This window comes from Mesoplodon densirostris, chromosome 11, assembly GCF_025265405.1.
Source record: "Mesoplodon densirostris isolate mMesDen1 chromosome 11, mMesDen1 primary haplotype, whole genome shotgun sequence".
NCBI lineage: Eukaryota > Metazoa > Chordata > Mammalia > Artiodactyla > Ziphiidae > Mesoplodon > Mesoplodon densirostris.
The window spans coordinates 22,521,498-22,545,632 of record NC_082671.1 but is presented as its reverse complement, the minus strand read 5'-3'; the positions used below and the strand labels follow the sequence as shown (position 1 = coordinate 22,545,632).

General features: G+C 37.5%; 1 long non-coding RNA gene across 1 annotated transcript in view; it reads left to right on the top strand.

Moving 5' to 3' along the window:
• LOC132498662 (uncharacterized) overlaps positions 1-13,743 on the top strand; it is a 333,526-nt gene extending 319,783 nt beyond the window's left edge. The window contains exons 4-5 of the long non-coding RNA XR_009533785.1: positions 7,792-7,886; positions 10,794-13,743. This is a non-coding gene — a long non-coding RNA (uncharacterized LOC132498662). The remainder of the gene's footprint in view (positions 1-7,791; positions 7,887-10,793) is intronic.
• Positions 13,744-24,135: the final 10,392 nt, after the last annotated feature.

The following is a 24,135-nucleotide window of genomic DNA, read 5'->3' as shown; positions in this document are numbered from 1 at the left end:
ATGACAACAATGATGATTTAATTATATAAAACAAGAAGTTAGCCCCTGAAATTCGAAATCATCAGTAAGATTATTTGAAAGGTGAATTATATCAACTATCATGAATGAGCCCTAAGTATATACTGTGCCTTGATATTTTGTGTACAGTTTGTGTACAAAAATGTTCTGCTTAAAAGTAGTAGTGTACAATTATAAAAAGTTTGACAATCAATTGCCTTAACAATGAGCATATGCTCGTCAACACTCTCTTCCTAAATCTCCCTTTAAGCTTCCTTACAGAATTGTTTCTATAATTACAAAACCAGCATAGGGAGAGTCATCAAAATGTTTTGAAGGAAGGATCCAATGTGATAGGTTCAGAAACATAATTTATTAACAGCTTTGATATTCTCTTAGTGTCTCCGCTAGCATTGGCCAATGAATTATACACAATGATAGAGATTTGTATATCTGTGCTGTCCAGTATGGTTGCCACTAGCTACATGTGGCCATTAAGTACTCGAAGTGTGGTTAGTGTGACTGAGAAACTGAAGTTTCAATTTGCTTTAATTGTAGTTAATTAAAATTTTTAATTTAAATCGCTACATGTGGGTAATGCCTACAATACTGGACAGTACAGCTCTAGAATATGAGGTCCTCGAGAGAGGTTGCTGAGTTCCTTCTAAGATTCCCCAGCACTTAGCACAGTGCCTGGTACATATCTGTTAAATGAAATGAGAAATCAGTAAATGCAGCACGTATTATAGGAAGATAAAGAATAACCACCATGGCACACACATATATCATTACAATGACCGCTGCACTCGTTAACCTAATATGTAATGTGGAAAGAGTTTACTTAGGAAAATAACTGTCAAAAGTCCTTTGTTTACAGGCTAATTCGTATAAGGTAAAATATTTTAAAATAAATTTTCTGTATGATTAACCTGGGTTATCAAGCAGATAAGATCTCATAAAACCTATAAAACTTGTTAGAGCCTTGCCAGAGCATGAGAGCAGTAAAATCATGGGCTGACTTCCTTTTAAGGTGACTGCCCCTCTGGGTGAGGTAGGAGCACATCTCACCTCATGCTGGGTGCTCCAAGTCACCACCCCAAGCAGGCACTTCAGGACAACCATCCTGTCTTTTCACTGATGTGTAGCTAAGAAAAGCTGGCTGCCTGAATTGTTACTAGGACTCTGTGTGCCAGATTTCCAGGACTGAGTATAACAGGAGGAAAACTAGGGGAAGCTATTTTCAACAGCCAGCAAGAGCAGGCAGCTCTGGCATTTCCAGAGTCCAGACCCATCACACTAAATGGGAAATGAATGCTGGATTTTTCCCATCAGACAATTAACTGGCTTACCTCATTGCCTTGCTACACTATTAACACCTGACACCAGAAGATGGTCATATTTGTCATCACCACTGATATGAAAGAACAAGATTTCTTCATAAATGTGTTAATGAAATTTCTAAGATAATGAAAATGGCATGAATTAAAAGGCTGTTTTTGAGCAAAACATAATACAGTCTATTGTGAAGTGAAAAAGAATGTTTAAGAGATATATGATATGATCCCAGGATTGTAGAAATAAATATGCTATAGAATAAAAAGAGGAAAGATGTATGGAAGCATAAACAGAGGAATCTCACAGAAGTGGACTTTTAGGTGATTCTCCTTTTGGCTTATCCATGTTCCCCAAGTTTTCTCCAATATATACACATTACTTTTATAATAAAAATAGCACTATATTTTTAAAACTACATTCTCTATCTTGAATAACTAAATAATCCTCTGGTAATAATAATAGTAACATAGTAACAGAACAGGCAAAAAAAAAAAAGAAAGAAAATGTTCAAACATTCTCTAATTTGTCCTAAAACTTCTACTTTTACTGATTTTCAAAATTGACAGTTGCTATGAAATTGGATATTTTTACTAAATTCTCAGTCAAGAGGAACCATTTTGGTCAACTGGAAACAGTCGACCCAGTTTCAAGATTTTAAATGAAATAAATTCATTTTAAAATAATAATAATGCATTCTGGGTATATAACTAGGAACTCAGTAGATCATAAGACTAATTTATTTATTCATCCATTTAACTGATGAATGCTGGGAACTAGGCAACCTGCTAGGGGTAAAAGAGTGGTCAAGATGGACACAGTCCCTCCATCACAGATTTAACCACATATATGTATGTATATATTTTTACTTCTATTGTAACTACTTCCAAAAATGGTTTGTGCTGGATTGTAAAAACTCCATAAGAAAAATATATATTATTTTTGGAACACAACATTATGGAATGGCCAAACAATCTATTAAATATAAAGGCATCAAAACCCTATTCTACCGTCTTAAAAAATGACACTGTCGTACTTGAGAAGTTACTGGAAGAAAATCCAAATTATTCTCATTCAAGAATACAAGATAAGGCATTTTAAAAATATGCCCCATTTTTCTGCTTTTTTTTAGTTGATGGGTTTTAGACAAGGTATGTCAACCATCTCTCATATGTAATATATACATGCTATGGAGTTTTCATATTAATGAATTATAAAGTTTAAAGACCAAAATGTAAATACTTACTCTGAAAGCAAAGTTTCTAGAGAAAAACTGGGTTGCACTTAAACTTTCTGAGACCCAGTAGATCCCACCTACTTTATAGGGATTTTCTAAGGCCACCAGGGCATTATATTTGAAAGTTTTTGCAACTCGCTACTATTGGAATTTTGTTTTGGCTAACTGTTCAGTTAGTGGTGATCTCTCCCTGACATATGGTTGACACTTCCTTGCTGCATATGTTCAGTCTACTTTTTCCTCCTGTAATAATCAAAGCCAGGGAGTATTGAAAAACCAGGACTTTTGGTTAATACACATAGGTAGCAGACACCATCAGTCCCAACCCAGCTGTCCCTCGAAGGAGCTTTGAGAAAATCACAAGTTAAGAAAAAGAGATCCCAGGGCCAATTCGGGCACTGGCAGTCCATCAACAGGAAAGCAGAAGACCATTTAAAAGGGAGATTAGATGCTGTAAACCAAGATGAATCAGGGAAGATAGAACTATCAAATGACAAATAAGAAATCAGAGCAACAGGGGAGGGCTGTGAGAGATCAGAGAGAGCTGAGAGGCAGGTAAAGGCTAGGATGGTTTCTGAACCCATTTATAAACACTGAACTCTAATTGCCACGGACTGTCTGGGAATAACTGACCAGCTCTTTCTGGGCTGGGTTAAGTCTGCCACCACACACCATCTAGACCACCACCTTGTCTCCTAGTTTGGGGTTCATCATTTATTTAAAAAACATGAATCCAGGTACAGTGATTTTATTTCTGATCTCTAAATGTCACTAGCCAAAAATTAGACCTTCATCCCTATCATCAAAATTATTATATATAATGCAATAACCAAGCCAGGTTTCACCCCCACTCATGATAACCCTATAAGGAGAATCCTTTCCCTGCCCTTCTAGTTGACACATCTTTTTACCACCTACACTCAGAGCACAGGCTCCCTAAATGGATCCCAAATTTCCATGCAGCAGTAGGAACATGGCGCCTTATTTTCCAGAAGTTAATGTTTACTGAGAACCTATTCTTTCCAGGCACTTTACATATATTACATTTCTTCATGTGCATATCAACCCATTGAAGGGAGGTAGCAATATCCCAGTTTAAAAGGGTAATCCAGGGCTCGGAGTGGTTAAGAAATATGCTCCAAGATATATAGCCTCTACATGTCACAGTTGGGGTCTGAATCAGGTTGCTCTGACTTCAAACCCAAGCTCTTTTCCTTATGCTGTGATGTTGCCCTATTGTTCAGATCTAATGTTATGTGGTCCATTTGACCATGCCATTGCTGAATTAGCACATTACCAACTCCCTAATCACATGGCTGCTTCTTAGCCACACGTAACTGTACCCTTTACTAGCAAGCTGGGCACAGCAGGTACTTTCATCTTTTTGAAAAGGCTGCAGTAAATGCAAAGTAATAATGTATGAGCACTTTAACTCTTAAAAGTGGGAACTTGTTCTGATGGTCATGACCCCCTAGTCTTTCAGCTCCCTTACTCTAGAGCCTTCACTGCAATTATTTCTTACTTTTATTGAAGCCTCTGGTCCATTGATAGAGCCACTTTTTCATAATCTTCACTTCTGTCTTGGCTTCTCTTTATACCCAGCTTATGATTCATGACCCATTATTAAAATAATCTACCTGAAAACACGCTCAGTTCAAGTACAGGCCCCACTCTTCCTGTACCTGCCTGGCTAGACCCCAATACTACATGAATCTACTAGCTATCTTCTCCATGCATGTACCTACTGGAGATTATATCACAATTGTCTGCTGGTTGCACTTTAAATTTGTGATCCCAAGCCTCAGATATGCCCACATTACTGCCAAAGAGCCCTACTATCTTTCCCTAATAAAGTTCCCTTTGGAGTCTTTGAAATAACTGTTTCATATTTCCTGTCGCCTCAAACCTCCCACACTCTCTCCATCCTCATTCTTAGCCGATGACTTAGACTCATGCTTAATTGAAAAAAATCTAAGCCATGTTACAGGAATGCCTGCGTCTTATTAAATCTACACACCTCTCAGTCTCTGTGCCCATATTCTCTCTGTATTCCCTCTTTTTGAAATGGAATAAATATCTTTTCGTATCAGAGGTCAATCCTTCCACTCATACTCAGATCCCACCACTCTCACTTTTCCAAGTATTTTGTTCTTATATTTTGTTCTATTAAACACCATCAATGTCTTTCTCTGCACTGTATCATTCCAGGCAACATACAAACATTTCTATAATCGCTCAAATTATAATAACCAAAACCTTCCTGTGTCATGATTCTCTCCACTATATTTTTCTGTACTTTTCACAGCAAATCTCAAAATATTTCCCCAGCTTTCATTCATTCTTTGGATACTCTGTCAATCTTCTGCTTAATCATTCACTGAACCAGCTCTTGTCCGGGGCACCGACAATCTCATTATTGCTAGAGCCTGTGTACATTTCTCCTGTTTTCAATGTACTCACCTTTCTCTCAGCAACATCTGACCCAACTGCCCAATCCTTTTTTGGAAAACTTTTCTATTTTGGTTTTAAAGACAAATACTCTCCTGCAACTAGGTCTGGCCAGTGCTTTCTTTGTTTCTCCTCCTTTACCTGATCTCTAAACTTTGGAATATACCAGAGCATAATACTGGGCTGTCTTCTAAATATATAAACAGTCTTTCCAGGTGATCTCATCCAATCCGTAACCTTAAATATCAGCCATTTGTGGAAGACTTCATCTGCCAACAATCTGATACCTTTCCCGGTGATCTCATCCAATCTGTAACCTTAAATATCAGCCATTTGTGGAAGACTTCATCTGCCAACCATCTGATACCTTTCCCTGAATTCCAGACTTGTATAATCAACTGACTACTTGTCATCTTCACTTGGCTAACATAGGTGTTCTGTGGTACTTTTTCCATCGGAAGCCTACCCAACAGGGATTTCTCCCTTCTTCCTTGCTAATGAAACCTCGATTTTATGTGGTTACCAGGTGATTAGACATTCAGGTGAAATTTGATTAGTCATGGCACAATCATGGTAGCTCCATTCTTACTGTCAGCTATTGGTTTAAAAATAAAAAACTACTAAACCTCCCAGACTTCAGACAATACTACAAAGCTACAGTAATCAAAACAGCATTGTATTGCCTCAAAAACAGACATATAGATCAATGGAACAGAATAGAGAACTCAGAAATAAACCCACACACCCATGGTCAATTAATCTTCGACAAAGGAAGGAGGAATATACAATGGAGAAAAGACAGTCTCTTCCATAAGTGCTGTTGAGAAAGCTGGACAGCTTCATGTAAATCAATGAAATTAGAATACTCTCTCACACTATACATAAAAATAAACTCAAAATGGCTTAAAGACTTAAATATAAGACATGACACCATAAAATTCCTAGAAGAGAACATCGGCAAAACATTCTCTGACATAAATCTTAACAATATTTTCTTAGGTCACTCTCCCAAGGCAAAAGAAATAAAAGCAAAAATAAACAAATGGGACCTAATCAAACTTATGAGCTTTTGCACAGCAAAGGAAACCATAAACAAAAGACAACCTATGGAATAGGAGAAAATATTTGCAAATGATGTGATGACAAGGGATTAATTTCCAAAATATACTAACGGCTCATACAACTCAATATCAAAAAAAAAACACCCAATCAAAAAATGGGCAGAAGATCTAAATAGACATTTATCCAAAGAAGACATATAAATGGCCAATAGGCAGATGAAAAGATGCTCAGTAATAATCACTAATTATTACAGAAATGCAAATCAAAACTACAGTGATCAGGATGGTCAGGATGGCCATCATCAAAAAGTCTACAAATAATAAATGCTGGAGAGGGTGTGAAGAAAAGGGAACCCTCCTGCACTGTTGGTGGGAATGTAAGTTGGTGCAGCCACTATGGAAAACAGTATGGCGGTTCCTTAAAAAACTAAAAATAGAGCTGCCATGTGATGCAGCAATCCCACTCCTGGGCATACATACAGAAAAAAAGAAAACTCGAATTCAGAAAAGGTACATGCACCCCTATGTTCATAGCAGCACTATTTACAATAATCAAGGCATGGAAGCAACCTAAGTGTCCATCAACAGATGAATGGATAAAGATGTGGTGTGTGTATGTATGTATATATATATATATACATATATATATATATATATATATATACATACATACACACACACACACACACACACACACACACACACATATATAGGTTCTGTTTCTCTGGAGAGCTCTGACTGATACAGAGACTATACGTCAGAACTTCTGACTCCCAATTCAATGCTGTTTTTCACTAAACTATTATATCTCTCCAAGCAAATACAGAGAAGATTCCCTAGGAAACTTCATACCCACTTGACATACCTAGAACCTCCCAGTCTTGGTCCAAGAGTGAAAGTGAAAAATAAATCTCCATGAAGACACCAGGGGATCCTTAGCAATGCACAAAGTATAAGTTTGTGAGTGCCCTGGGATCAGCTAACCCTCTGGCACTAGTGCTTGGACTATAATATGTCTCCTAATCTACTGTCCACTATTTCATGTGCCTAATAAGAGCACATGTGCCCAGCAGTCTGTCAGCCAGAGAACTCTACCTTGATCAGTACTGCTACACACCTAATAATCACCTGAAGCTTGAACTGTGAATCATCAAATAAAATTAAGTAAAGTTTTAATATTGTATGACTTTGCTATAATATGATTTTTCTTTTTTTTTTTGCGGTACGTGGGCCTCTCACTGTTGTGGCCTCTCCCGTTGCAGAGCACAGGCTCCGGACGCACAGGCTCAGCTGCCATGGCTCATGGGCCCAGCCGCTCCGCGGCATGTGGGATCTTCCCGGACCGGGGCACGAACCCGTGTCCCCTGCATCAGCAGGCGGACTCTCAACCACTGCGCCACCAGGGAAGCCCTGTGATGGTTAATTTTAAGTGTCAACTTAACTGGGCCATGGGGCACCCAGACATTTGATCAAACATTACTCTGGGTTGTCCGTGAGGGTGTTTCTGGATGAGATTAACATTTGAATTGGTAGACAGTATAGCAGATTTTCCTTCCTACTGTACGTAGGTCTTACCCAATCAATTGAAGACCAAACGAACTGAATTGAGCCAAAAGGCTCAGAGGGAACTTTGCCAGCATGATGACATGTGCTAGGACACTGGTCTTCTCCTGCTCTTGGACTGGAACTTATACCATCAACTCTCCTGGTTCTCAGGCCTTTGCAATCAGACTGGGAACTACACCACAGGCTTTCCTGGATCTCCAGCTTGCTGACTGCTGATCTTAGGACTTTTTGGCCCCCCTAATCATGTAAGTCAATTCTGTATATATATATATATATATATATGCAATGGAATATTACTCAGCCTTAAAAAATGAAATTTGCAGCAACATGGATGGACCTAGAAATTATCATACTAAGTGAAGTAAGTCAAACAGAGAAAGACATCATACCATATCACTCATATGTGGAATCTAAAAAATAATACAAATGAACTTACTTAGAAAACAGAAACAAACTCACAAGACATAGAAAACAAACTTATGGTTACCAAAGGGGAGAAGGGGGTGGATAAATAGGAGTATGGGATTAACAGATACAAACTACTACACATAAAATAGATAAGCAACAAGGATTTACTATATAGCACAGGGAACTATATTCAATATCTTGTAGTAAACTATAATGGAAAGGAATCTGAAATATACATACATATATATCAGTTATATATATAACTGAATCAATTTGCTGTATACCTGAAACTAACACAGTATTGTAAATCAACTATACTTCAATTTAAAAAGGTGCATGTGATACAATTCTGGCCAATGAATTGAAAGGAAAGTCTGCTGCCGAGCCTCCAGGGAAATTTTCCTTGCTATGAAAAAATAATATGTAAATCAGATCCTATCTCTTCCCTGTTTGTCCCATGCCCTACTGTCTACAGGCCCTCTACAATCAGTCCCTTGCTTACGTTTTTCATTTCATCCCATTCTTTCCTTTGCTTATTCATCATGCTCCTATTTTTCCAGTACACCAAAGTTTCAGTCTTCACCCTGTCTGGTTCCTCCAGTTCTTTGTATGTCTTACTCCTTTGTATCACACATGACTTAAATGTCATCTGCTTTAGAAAGGCTTCCCTTGCTTCTTCCATTATGACTCATTTACTGTTTAACTCTTATCACAATCTAAAGTTGCTATTTTTATATGTCTATATTCTTTATTTTCCATCTTATCCACTTATCTTGGAATATATGATCCTTGAGAAGTATATTCTTGAGGGAATATTAATCTTTCTTCAAGGCTATTATCTTGTGTGTTATTTCCAATTCCTAGAACAGTGCTTGGCATATTGCATTTGCTGAATCACTGAATGTGTTCTGACCTCTAATATTGAAACTATGTGATAGATATGACATGACCAAACAGTACACTTGAAAATACAGTCCTGAGAGGTCTGATTTGCAGGCAATATATATATATATTATTTCCATTGACTGAAATTGAGCTCAGATTGAAATTAATCCAGATATGGCACCAGAATGAAATTAATCCACTAAACATCAACTAAGGTAGCTCTGTCTCAAAATAGAAATTCTTAAGAAACAGTTCCTCAACGCTTTTCTCTTCTGAAGTGAGGAGGGAAAAGGAGATCAAAAGACAGGTTTGTTGTTTACGTATTTTTTGAAAGAAAAAGTTATATTTGGAAAATAGAGCTAACGTAAAAGCCAGCTATTCTCTGGCACCTGTCAGCAGACATAGCCAGAGAGAGATGAGGTGTCTTAGTCTATTCAGGCTGTAATAACGGAATGCCACAGCTTGGGTGGCCAAAACGACAAACATTTATTTCTCACAGTTCTGAAGGCTGGGAAGTGCCAGCATGATCGGGTTCTTGCCTGGGCCCTACTCCGGATTCACAGACAACTGCCTTCTACCTGTTTCCTCACATGGTGGAGTGAGAGAGCCCTGATCTCCTCATCCCCTTCCAAGGACACTAATTCCATCATGGGGGCTCCATGACCTGATCTAACCCTAATTACCTCCCAAAGGCCCCATCTCCAAGCACCATCATGGTGGGGATGAGGGCTTCAATGTAAGAATCTGAGGAGGACACAAATATTCAGCCTATAACACGGAGGTACTGTGAACAACAAGCTTCCTTATCTCAAGATCCAAATGAAACAAAAAGTACCCTAGATTCTTTAACATATGTTATTTTCTAAATGGTATCTGTCATAAAATTAATTTGGTTAACACTGGGGAAATTTTTTAAAATTATAGTTGACTGACAATATTAGATTAGTTCCAGGTGTACAACATAGTTATGTGATAATTTTATTTTTTAAAGTTTTGGAAGAAACTTGGTAGTTGGGTTAAAGAGGAGATTGTGCAGTGAGCAAAAGCCCTTGGGTAACAAAACTGAGTTTTAGAGTTTCTGATCGCAAGTGCACAATTTTTTAAATATAAATAATTCCAAGCTACTTAAAAAAATGGAAAGTCCTATTATAATTATATGAAACAGTACAAATAATAATGTTACATTTATTACTCAAGAGTAAAGAAGATTAAAATGGGAAAGCAGAGAAATCTCAATGGACCAGGTTTTCAGCAATTGTTTAATTTCTAAATTGCATATCTCAAATTATTTTCTGTGGAATTCGAGAGTTACATAATGTTTCTCTTACTGTTTATCACAAAGTTTCATGTGACATAGCAAATATGCATTTTAAATGCTTACCATTGTGGACAAGTAATAATGCAAAGTTATTATATCACTTGCTGAATTAAGGCAAATTCATTTAAATTTAATAAAGATACCTTCCATATTTTGAACATTATGCTGCTTTCTAAATATACACTATAGACAAACCTCGTATTATTGCTCTTCACTTGATTGAGCTTTGCAAGTATTGCGATTTTTACAAATTGAAGGCTGTGACACCCCTGCATCGAGCAAGTTTATCGGCACCATTTTTCCAACAGCATTTGCTCCCTTTGTGTCTCTGTGTCACATTTTGGTAATTCTCACAATATTTCAAACTTTTCATTATGATTATATTTGTTATGGTGATCTGTGATCAGTGATTTTTGATGTTACTCTTGTAATCGTTTTGGGGGCTCCATAAATTGCACCCATATAAGGTGGTGAACTTGACAAATGTGTAGGCTCTGACTGCTCCACTGACTGGCTGTTCCCCCATCTCTCTCCTCCTCAGGTTTCCTTATTCCCTGACAAACAACAGTATTTAAAGTAGTGCAATTAATAACCCTACAATGACCTCTAAATATTCAAGTGAAAGGAAGAGTTGCAGGTCTCTCACTTTAAATCAAAAGAAATGATTAAGCTTAGTGAGCAAGGCTTGTTGAAAACTGTGATAGGCTGAAAGCTAGGCCTCTTGCACCAAACACTTAGCCAACTTGTGAATGCAAAGGAAAAGTTCTTGAAGGAAATTAAAAGTGCTACTTCAATGAACACACAAATGATAAGAAAGCAAAACAGCCTTATTGCTGATACAGAGAAAGTTGCAGTGGTCTGGATAGAAGATCAAGCCAGCCACAACATTCCCTTAAACCAAAGCCTAATCCAGAGCAACTGGATTAACTTTCTTCAATTCTATGCAGGCTAGGAGAGGTGAGGAAGCTGCAGAAGAAAAATTTGAAGCTAGCAGAGGTTGGTTCATGAAGTTTAAGGAAAGAAGCCAGATCCATAACATCAAAGTGCAAGGTGAAGCAGCAAGTGCTGATGTATAAACTGCAAGTTATCCGAAAGATCTAGCTCAGATAATTCATAAAGGTGGCTACACGAAACAACAGATTTTCAGTGTAGATGAAGTAGCCTTCTATTGGAAGAAGATGTCATCTAGGACTTTCATAGCTAGAGGGGAAGTCAATGCCTAGCTTCAAAGCTTCAGAGGACAGGCTGACCCTCTTGTTAGGGGCTAACGCAGCTGGTGACTTTAAGTTGAAGCCAATGTTCACTTACTATTCTGAAAATCCTAGGGCCCTTCAGAATTATGCTACCTCCACTCTACCTGTCCTCTATCAATGGAACAACAAAGCCTAGATGACAACACGTCTGTTGACTACATGGTTTACTGAATACTTTAAGCCCACTGTTGAGACCTCCTGCCTGGAAAAAAAGATTACTTTCAAAATGTTACTGCTCATTGACAATGCACCTGGTCACCCAAGAGCTCTGATGGAGACATACAGTGAGATTCATGTTATTTTCCTACCTGCTAACACAACATCTATTCTGCAGCCCATGGATCTAGGAGTAATTTTGGCTTTCCAAGTCTTACAATTTAAGAAATACATTTCCTAAGGCTATAGACACCATAGATAGTAATTCCTCTGATAAATCTGGGCAAAGTAAATTGAAAATCTTCTGGAAAAGATTCACCATTATGGATGCCATTAAGAACATTTTTGATTCAAAGGAAGAGGTCAAAACATCAACACTATCAGGAGTTTGGAAGAAGTTGATTCCAACCATCATGGATGACTTCCACAGTTCCAAGCCTTCAGTGGAGGAAGTAACTGCACACATGGTAGAAATACCAAGAGAACCAGAATTAGAAGTGGGGCTTGAAGATGTGACTGAATTGCTGCATGATAAAACTTGAATAGATGAGGAGTTGCTTCTTAATGGATGAGCAAAGAAAGTGGTTTCTTGAGACGGAAACTACTCCTGGTGAAGATGCTGTGAAGATTGTTGAAATGACAACAAAGGATTTAGAATATTAAGTAAACTTAGTTGCTAAAGATGTGACAGAGTTTGAGAGGATTGACTCCAATTTTGAAAGAAGTTCTATGAGTAAAATGCTATCAAACAGCATTGCATGCTACAGAGAAATGGTTCCTAAAAGGAAGAGTCAATCTATGCAGCAGACTTCATTGTTGTCTTACATGAAGAAATGGCCATGGCCACCCCAGCCTTTGGCAACCACAGCCCTGATCAGTCAGCAGCCATCAGCATCCTGGCAAGAGCCTCCACCAGCAAAAACATTACAACTCGCTGAAGGCTCAGATGATGGTTAGCATTTTTTAGCAATAAAGTATTTTTTAAATTAAGGTGTATACACTTTTTTCTAGTTTATGGCACACTTACTAGACTACAGTTAATGTAAATACAACTTTTATATGCACTGGGAAACCAAAAAATTTGTGACTCTATTGCAATATTCACTTTATTGCAGTGGTCTGGAACCAAACCCAAATAACTCCGAGGTATGCCTATATTAATAATCTTACCAAGTAAGGGATATATTATTATTATTCCCTTCTAACTGATGAGGTAACCAAAACTTAAATAACTTATCTTGGGTCACATTGGTAGTAAGTGCCAGAGACAATATTTGAAACCATTTCTTCCTGACAATAAGCCCCAGAACATTTTCATTGCACCTAGCTTACTATATTGGCTAATAATTTTGTTATTGCTGTTTGTTTTTGCAGCCAAGCTACTAGTTTAAAACACCTAACTTGTAAAGGAAAGGAAATTAGGACATAAACGTTACCTATTCTTGGTAAAATTACATTTTTGATACCTTAATATAGTTTTATAAAAATAAATACAAACAGAACACTCTTACTTTCCAGACCCATTCTATGGTCATCTATCCATCCATTCAAAACTTATTTGTTGAGCACATAGTATACGCCAGGCTTAGTAGTAGGTGCAGAAACTATTTTTTGTTTAACTTCCCAGTACTGAGCATTTCCTGGTGTCCCATAAACGTTTGCAGTATGAGTATGAACAGAAAACTAAAATACACTTCAAATTAAAGACATCTTCTTTCAGTAGGCTGATATGTTATTACAACTGTGATGTTTCGGATAACTACTAAAATTTTTAACAATTTTATTGAGATATAAGCAATGATCCTTAGTATATTCACAGAGTTGTGTAATCATCACAATATCATTTTAGAACATTTTAATCACCCCCAAAAGAAACCCTGTACCCATTAGCAGTCAATCCTCATTCCCCTCCCTTGTCCCCTAGCTTAAATCAACCACTAACTTATTTTCTGTCCCTATCTATTGGTGTCTTCTGGATATTTCATATAAAGGAAGCTTATAATTTGTGGTCTTTGTGTCTGACTTCTTTCACTTAGCACAATATTTTCAAGGTTCATCCATACTGTAGCATGTACTAGCCCTTTATTTCTTTGTATTGCTCAATAATTTTCCATTGTATGGAAGTACTACATTTTGTTTACCCATTCATCAGTTGATGGACATTTGGATTGTTTCCACTTTTTAGTTATTATGAGCAATGCTGCTATAAATATTTATGAACAAGTGTTTTTGTGTGGGCATATGTTTTTATATCTCTTAGCTATATATCTAGGAGTGGAATTGATGAGTCATAAGGTAACTCTGTGTTTAACACTTTCAGAAACTGCCTGTTTCCAAAAGCAGCAGCACCATTTTACATTCCCACAAGAAATGTATGTGGCTTACAATTTGTCCACATACTAACCAACACTTATTAGTGTCTCTTTTTATTAAAGCCATCCTAGTGTATGAAATGGTATCTCGTTGTGGATTTAATTTTCATTTCTCTAATGACTAATGATGTTGAGCATCTTTTCATGTGCTTGATGACTATTTGTATATTGTCTTTGGAGAAATGTCTGATCACATCCTTTGCCCATTGTAAAACTGGATTATTTTTCTTTTCATAGTTGAGTTGCAAAAGTTCTTTATGTATTCTTTGTATGAATACTGGCTGTATTTCCATATAAATTTTAAGATCAACTTCCCAATTTCTGCAAAAAAAAAAAAAAAGAAGGGTGGATGGAATTTTCATAAGATTGCATTGAATCTGTAGATCAATTTGGGGAGTACTATCATCTTAACAATATTAAATCTTCCAATCCATGAACATAGGATGTCTTCCATTTATTAGATCTTTGATTTCTTTCAACAATGTTTTTTTAGTTTTCAGAGTACAAGTTTTGCATTTCTTTTGCTAAATTTATTCCTAAGTATTTTATTCTTTTTGATACCATTGTAAATGGAATTGTTTTCTTAATTTTGATTTTGGATTGTTTATTACCAATGAGTAGAATTACAATTGTTGATTACTAATGGAGAAAAATACAATTGGTTTACATATATTGATCATGTACCCCGCCACTTTGCTGAACTCATTTATTAGTTCTAATAGGTTTTTAGTGGATTCCTTAGTATTTTCTATATACAGACTCATGTTATTTGCAAATAGGGGTAGTTTTACTTCTTTCTTTCCAATCGGAATGTGTTTTATTTTATACTGTTGCCTAATTTTCCCTGACTAGACTGGGTCGAAGAAAGAAAGATGACATCCTTCTTGGCCACACTCACCCAGAGCAGAGCTTCCATTTCATTGAACTGGGGGGTGGGGAGCAAGTTGTAGCTCAAATGCTAGAGGCTTGATGTTCTTCATGAGATTTAGTAGATTTTCTTAAATAACTATTTCTCCATTTTCTGTATATCTTTAGGACAATTTCCAGGTGCTTTAAAATGTTGTTGCTTGTATAATTTTCATTAGGGATGATTTTTTTCACTGAGCAGAGGGTCCATAGAGTTCCTCACACCACCAATAAGAAGTGCTTCTCCCTAATATGGAGCATTAATTTCCTACAGCCGCAGTGACAGATCACCACTAACTTAGTGGCTAAAAACAATGCAAATGTATTCTCCTACAGTTCTGGAAACCAGATGTCTGAAATCAGTTTCACTGGGCTAAAGCCAAGGTGTTGGCAGGGCTGGTTCCTTCTCAAGGCTCAAGGGGAAAATCCATTCCTTGCCTCTTCCAGTTTCTAGAGGTTGCTGGCATTCCTTAGCTTGGGACCACATAACTCAGATCTTTGCTTTCATTGTCACAAAGCCTTCTCTCTGACTCTGACTCCTCCTGTACTCCTTTTAAAAAGACCTTTGTGGTTATATCAGGCCCACCTGGATAATCTAGGATAATGTTATTGCAAGATTTTTAACTTTTGATCACATCTGCAATTTTCCTCTTGACATGTAAAGTAACATTCCCCAGGTTATGGTGATTAGTACATAAACATCTTGGAGCAGGGGGCAAGGGGGAGAGGTGCAATTTTTCAGAATTGTACAATTTTAGTGTTTGGAAGGAGTTTCACCCTTTGTGGATGAAGAAACTGTAGCTTGGATTGTTACAATCATAGTGAAGGTCTTATAACTAGTGCATGACAGAGCTAGAACCAGATCTCCAGACTCCTATTTTAGAACATAACGTCTGAATGACTAAACAAAAATAAAAATATTATATGTGGATTCTAAGCCATAGATATAAATTTTAAATCGGCAAATTATGAAAACACTAAATTAGTTTTTATCAAAACTGTCTATCTGAAGACAACTTAAAAATAATATATTCGATTCAATCATTGTATTCAAATTTTACCTTTTATAACATCCCTTGCCTTTTAAAGATAAGGGTTGGCTGCAAGCAAGGTGTTTTCCCCGGGACTTCCCTGGTAGTGGGAAGACTCCGTGCTTCCACATCAAGGGACGTGGGCTCCGTCCCTGGTCAGGGAAGATCCCACATGCTGCAGGGTGTGGCAAAAAAATAATAATAGTTAGAAAATTAAGGGCTTCCCGGACGGTCCAGTGATTAAAACTCCATGCTCCCAATCCAGGGGGCACGGGTTTGATCCCTGGTCTGGGGAACTAAGATCCAGCAGGCTGCATGGCACAGCCAAAAAGAAAAAGGAAGAAAAAAAAAAGATGTTTTCCCCAAGTTAATTTAATTCATGTTCATGAATATATGCAATAAAACACAGTTATTACCATATGCACTGTGGAATAAACATATGCACATTTAGATAATTTATGAAGACTGTGTCATTTGGTGATTCCAAATGAGAGAAATTATCCAGAGTTTCCGAAGAAATCTGGAAATTTTAATTGAATGAACTGTGTGTGATATGAGAGGGTCTCTTTCCAAAAAAAGTTTGCACTAATTTAAATTTATAAAGTGTGATCTCTCCAGTGCTTTCTAGGGCTGTTTTTTCCCCCAGCTCCTGAAGGATATTCAGAGCATGTTAACATTTCTCTGTGACATAAAATGACCCATGGAAAGAACTGATTAATGATTGCACACAGTACTTTGAGGGAAAAAGTCATCGTGAGAGCTGGAAATGTTCCTTTAACAACAGTGTCTGCGCTTAGAGTTTTTCAAAGCTATTTCACTTAAAAAAAAAAAAAAAGGAAAGAGAGAAAAGAACACACCTCCTTCCCTCCCTCCCTCCCCCTCTCCCTCCACAGATGCCTTTCTCAGGCACATCATCATCACTCAACAAGAAGTTGAACAATAAGCTATTGTCAGTTATAAGCAGTAGTTACAGAGAAAGAATCTGGCCCTTGAAAGGGATAGATTACACTGCCAAAGAGATTTGATCTGACCTTCTCGTTAGCATGTAAAATTCCCTTTGTAGTATCAGCTCAGAGAAAAGAAAAAAGGTAGCATGGGGGTGTTTTCTGGGCACAGGGTTTGGGTTCTGTAAAATAGATCCTTCTTTTATTGTAGAATATTCTTTACTAGACTTACAGATTTACTACTATTCTATAAATTGAGTGCAAAAATACATCAAAAATTTTCTCCACCTCAATACATAAGGCAAATACTAACAGCCATAAAAGGAGAAATCGACAGTAACACAATCATAGTAGGGGACTTTAACACCCCACTTTCACCAATGGACAGATCATCCAAAATGAAAATAAATAAGGAAACACAAGCTTTAAATGATACATTAAACAAGATGGACTTAATTGATATTTATAGGACATTCCATCCAAAAACAACAGAATACACATTTTTCTCAAGTGCTCATGGAACATTCTCCAGGATAGATCATATCTTGGGTCACAAATCAAGCCTTGGTAAATTTAAGAAGATTGAAATTGTATCAAGTATCATTTCTGACCACAATGCTATGAGACTAGATATCAATTACAGGAAAAGAGCTGTAAAAAATACAAACACATGGAGACTAAACAATACACTACTTAATAACAAAGTGATCACTGAAGAAATAAAAGGGGAAATTAAAAAATACCTAGAAACAAATGACAATGGAGACACGACAACCCAAAACCTATGGGATGCAGCAAAAGCAGTTCTAAGAGGGAAGTTTATAGCAATACAATCCCACCTTAAGAAACAGGAAACATCTCAAATAAACAACCTAACCTTGCACCTAAAGCAATTAGAGAAAGAAGAACAAAAACACCCCAAAGTTAGCAGAAGGAAAGAAATCATAAAAATCAGATCAGAAATAAATGGAAAAGAAATGAAGGAAACGATAGCAAAGATCAATAAAACTAAAAGCTGGTTCTTTGAGAAGATAAACAAAATTGATAAACCATTAGCCAGACTCATCAAGAAAAAAAGGGAGAAGACTCAAATCAATACAATTAGAAATGAAAAAGGAGAAGTAACAACTGACACTGCAGAAATACAAAAGATGATGAGAGATTACTACAAGCAACTCTATGCCAATAAAATGGACAACCTGGAAGAAATGGACAAATTCTTAGAAATGCACAACCTGCCAAGACTGAATGAGGAAGAAATAGAAAATGTGAACAGACCAATCACAAGCACTGAAATTGAAACTGTGATAAAAAATCTTCCAACAAACAAAAGCCCAGGATCAGATGGCTTCACAGGTGAATTCTATCAAGCATTTAGAGAAGAGCTAACACCTATCCTTCTCAAACTCTTCCAAAATATAGCAGAGGGAGGAACACTCCCAAACTCATTCTACGAGGCCACCATCACCTTGATACCAAAACCAGACAAGGATGTCACAAAGAAAGAAAACTACAGGCCAATATCACTGATGAACATAGATGCAAAAATCCTCAACAAAATACTAGCAAACAGAATCCAATAGCACATTAAAAGGATCATACACCATGATCAAGTGGGGTTTATTCCAGGAATGCAAGGATTCTTCAATATACGCAAATCAATCAACGTGATACACCATATTAACAAATTGAAGGAGAAAAACCATATGATCATCTCAATAGATGCAGAGAAAGCTTTCGACAAAATTCAACACCCATTTATGATAAAAACCCTGCAGAAAGTAGGCATAGAGGGAACTTTCCTCAACATAATAAAGGCCATATATGACAAACCCACAGCCAGCATCGTCCTCAATGGTGGAAAACTGAAACCATTTCCACTAAGATCAGGAACAAGACAAGGTTGCCCACTCTCACCACTCTTATTCAACATAGTTTTGGAAGTTTTAGCCACAGCAATCAGAGAAGAAAAGGAAATAAAAGGAATCCAAATCGGAAAAGAAGAAGTAAAGCTGTCACTGTTTGCAGATGACATGATACTATACATAGAGAATCCTAAAGATGCTACCAGAAAACTACTAGAGCTAATCAATGAATTTGGTAAAGTTGCAGGATACAAAATTAATGCACAGAAATCTCTGGCATTCCTATATACTAATGATGAAAAATCTGAAAGTGAAATCAAGAAAACACTCCTATTTACCACTGCAACAAAAAGAATAAAATATCTAGGAATAAACCTACCTAAGGAGACAAAAGACCTGTATGCAGAAAATTATAAGACACTGATGAAAGAAATTAAAGATGATACAAATAGATGGAGAGATGTACCATATTCTTGGATTGGAAGAATCAACATTGTGAAAATGACTCTACTACACAAAGCAATCTCCAGATTCAGTGCAATCCCTATCAAACTACCACTGGCATTTTTCACAGAACTAGAACAAAAAATTTCACAATTTGTATGGAAACACAAAAGACCCCGAATAGCCAAAGCAATCTTGAGAACGAAAAATGGAGCTGGAGGAATCAGGCTCCCTGACTTCAGACTATAGTACAAAGCTACAGTAATCAAGACAGTATGGTACTGGCACGAAAACAGAAAGATAGATCAATGGAACAGGATAGAAAGCCCAGAGATAAACCCACGGACCTATGGTCACCTTATCTTTGATAAAGGAGGCAGGAATGTACAGTGGAGAAAGGACAGTCTCTTCAATAAGTGGTGCTGGGAAAACTGGATAGAGACATGTAAAAGTATGAGATTAGATCACTCCCTAACACCATACACAAAAATAAGCTCAAAATGGATTAAAGACCTAAATGTAAGGCCAGACACTATCAAACTCCTAGAGGAAAACATAGGCAGAACACTCTATGACATAAATCACAGCAATATCCTTTTTGACCCACCTCCTAGAGAAATGGAAATAAAGACAAAAATAAACACGTGGGACCTAATGAAACTTAAAAGCTTTTGCACAGCAAAGGAAACCATAAACAAGACCAAAAGACAACCCTCAGAATGGGAGAAAATATTTGTAAATGAAGCAACTGACAAAGGATTAATCTCCAAAATTTATAAGCAGCTCATGCAGCTCAATAACAAAAAAACAAACAACCCAATCCAAAAATGGGCAGAAGACCTAAATAGACATTTCTCCACAGAAGATATACAGACTGCCAACAAACACATGAAAGGATGCTCAACATCTTTGCTCATTAGAGAAATGCAAATCAAAACTACAATGAGGTATCATCTCACACCAGTCAGAATGGCCATCATCAAAAAATCTAGAAACAATAAATGCTGGAGAGGGTGTGGAAAAAAAGGAACACTCTTGCACTGCTGGTGGGAATGTGAATTGGTACAGGCACTATGGAGAACAGTATGGAGGTTCCTTAAAAAACTACAAATAGAACTACCATATGACCCAGCAATCCCACTACTGGGCATATACCCTGAGAAAACCATAATTCAAAAAGAGACATGTACCAAAATGTTCATAGCAGCCCTATTTACAATAGCCCCGAGATGGAAACAACCTAAGTGTCCATCATCAGATGAATGGGTAAAGAAGATGTGGCACATATATACAATGGAATATTACTCAGCCATAAAAAGAAATGAAATTGAGCTATTTGTAATGAGGTGGATGGACCTAGAGTCTGTCATACAGAGTGAAGTAAGTCAGAAAGAGAAAGACAAATACTGTATGCTGACACATATATATGGAATTTTAGAAAAAAAATGTCATGAAGAACATAGGGGTAAGACAGGAATAAAGACACAGACCTACTAGAGAATGGACTTGAGGATATGGGGAGGGGGAAGGGTAAGCTGTGACAAAGTGAAAGAGCGGCATGGACATATATACACTACCAAATGTAAGGTAGATAGCTAGTGGGAAGCAGCCGCATAGCACAGGGAGATCAGCTCGGTGCTTTGTGACCGCCTGGAGGGGTGGGATAGGGAGGGTAGGAGGGAGACGCAAAAGGGAGGGGATATGGGAACATATGTATATGTATAACTGATTAAATTTGTTATAAAGCAAAAAATAAAAAAAAATTTTTTCTCAAATGACTGAATTTAAAGGCTCCCTTTAAAAGAATCATAAAACAAATCTCTTTAATCAAGAAAAGCCATTGTTTGATGTATTCTCAAGGGATGTTCAAGCTCATTGAGAATGTTTTTGAGGTTTCAGGTTGGGTAGGAGCAACTTTTTATGATTATTCTTTTGAAAGTTCCATCAGCTGCATAGAACTCCTCAGCCTGGAAATAAACATGAAGAAATAGTGACACAGTGCAACATTTGTTTAAAAATTATAGAACAAGGTTTCCAATCTCTATTGTACTCTACCCTTTAAGTAATATGTGCCTTGCCTTTTTAGTGGTAAAGGAAAAACCTCTTAGGTTCCAGTAAGTGCTGTTAGGAAATTCAGCCCAGAGAATCACTAGATATATTAATCAAATTGTACTTAATACATGTTCACAAAACATGAATTTTTTAACAATTCCTACTCCTCTGGAAAAGGAGTTTTACTTACTGTTTACATAAGGGGAAAATATCATTGATATGGCAGCATTTTAAAAATCATGGTCTGTTCACTTAACTTAAAAAATATTTGTTGAATGCACCCCAATGCTCCTAGCAGCATTATCTACAATGGCCAAGATATGGACACAACCTAAGTGTCCATTAACAGATGAATGGATAAAGAAGATATAAGACACACACACACACAATGGAATATTACTCAGCCATAAAAAAGAATGAAGTTTTGCCATTTGCAGAAACATGGATGGACTTGGAGGGCATTATGCTAAGTGAATTAAGTCAGACAGAGAAACACAAATACTATATGTCATCACTTATATGTGGAATCTAAAAAAATACAACAAACTAGTGAATATAAGAAAAAGAAGCAGACTCACAGATATAGAGAACAAACTAGTGGTTACCAGTGGGGGGAGGGCAAGATAGGGGTCAGGGAGAGGGAGGTACAAACTATTAGGTGCAAGATAGGCTCAAGGATGTGTTTTAAAACACGGGGAATAGAGCCAATATTTTGTAAGAACTGTAAATGGAAAGTAACCTTTCAAAATTGTATAAAATTTTTTTTAATTGTTGAACTATAGCATATGTACAAAAAATATAGATATCATGAGTGTTCAGGCCTATTAATTTTAGCAAATTTAACACACCTATGTAACCAGCACCCAGCACAACCAATCTGTGAAGAGGACTGAATTATTAGTTTTAAATTCAGACTTTTGAAGACCGTAAGTTTAAGGAACAAGTTCTGTGCACAGCCCAGGCTGCTGGAGGCCATAGCTGGAGGGTGGCAGAGGCACCACCCAGGCTCAAGCTTCTCTGGGGCCATCACCTGGGCCTGTCTTGCTGGTGGTGAGGCCAAGGCCCGGGCAGGGCTCTGCCAACCATCAGGCAGAAAAAGTCTTTCTGGACAAAGAAAGTTCACTGCTCAGATGATGACAGGAAGGGAAGGAGTAAGCAGAGGGGTCTGAAAAGAGCAGGTTTAAGAGAATAAGCAGGAGCTGAAAAGACCTGAGCTGGAAGAGGCAGAGAAAGCTCTAGAATCCCTCAGAGGCGGCAGACCAGACTATGGGGTCCATTTCACAGAAATTGTTCAGTGACTTCCCTAATATTTTCAGCAGAGAAACAGAGGCCTGAGAGGTGTTCCCGGTAGTAGGGATATAAATGGTGAAGCTTGGGCCAAAACATCTGTCTCCCAGTCTCCAGAGTTCATTTTGTTCTTTATTATTCCTCAAGTTGGATTATTTTACAACTTTGTATTCCTGAGTTGTGTCGGAAGGATGTTATGGCTCCGGGGCCTGAAAAATACAAGTTGAAAATTAGAGCCAGGCAGTTCTGAAAGCTGTTGGTTGAGGGTTGCTGTGAAATCAGATACGTTATTATCCAAACAGAGCTCATCACACTAACATTAGGCTCAGTTGGCTAGGAAAAAATGAGGAGTAATGTAAATGAAAAGGACCTAGCTACGGAGATACGTCCATTAACACTCTGCTCTGGGGGGTCATGTGTGTGTGTTTGTGTGTGTGTGTGTATATGTGCGCCCAACACTCTCAGATCTATTGTGGGTATTGTAATGCTATTACATACTTACTTTTGGTCTACAGAACTCAGTTTTTCCATAGCAACTGAAAAACAGTAGAAAGAAAGTTTCAACTGCAGGGGTAATGTGTGGACACTGGCATGTTTGCCATTTTATTTGCCTTTAGACAGAGGTTATAGATAACTTCTTTTATAAAAGTGAGTTTGTGGTCTATATGTGTTTTGAAATCCAGGTCACATGGTTAAATGTAATTCGTTTTAAGCTAAAGGATACACACCTGAATAATGCAAACAACGGTCACTTAATCCTCCTTTACCTTGGACAAAAATTAACATTATTAAAAACTTGTAAAGTCTAGTGGATTGGTTTGGGTTGTTCACTTAGATCCACACTGTCCGGCTCTCTAGCTGTGGCTGGCTAGCTCTTTTTTCTACTTTAAACAAGCAAAGGTCACTGGTTGAATCCTTACATTATACTCTTTAGCTATAGTCTATGTCACAGGTATGGACTGAGTACCTCTTCCTAGTTTTCTGTTTTGTAAATGAATATTTCTGAAGAACGAGGGAAACCCATGAAAACTGGAAGAGTTTAGTAGCTTTGTAGACAGCATTCACATTAAGACTGATGGCAGACTTTAAGGATAATTTAAGCCTAAGATTTATGATTCTATGAGTTAACCACTTCTAAAAAGAAAGATCACTAACTCAGGAACACCTCAAATTGCATCCTCATCGATGTTGTCTTGGTGGTGTCCTTTTCATATGTGAAAGGTGTTTTCTGTGCATGTTGAATGTAAGAACAGTCATGGCAAGCTCCGGGGGTCCAATCCAAGTACAAGTCAAGTTTGGGCTAAAGCTGGGGTGGGTTCTGCAGTGCAAAAGCCCAGTGAGAACTGGTGGGTACCTGATGTACACACCTGCAGCCACATCCCAGGGAACTCCAAAGGTCAGATGCAGGGAAGCTAAATTCTGTCATCAGATCCAACTATGAGTGCAGGCAGCAAAGGGCAGGTCAGAGCTTTGGAACAGAGGCTGGCTGAACGCTGGAATGGAATTGGGAGGGAGAGAGGGGACAAGTGATGTGAGAGGGTCTGGGGCAATTGCTAAAAACAGGAAAGTATGT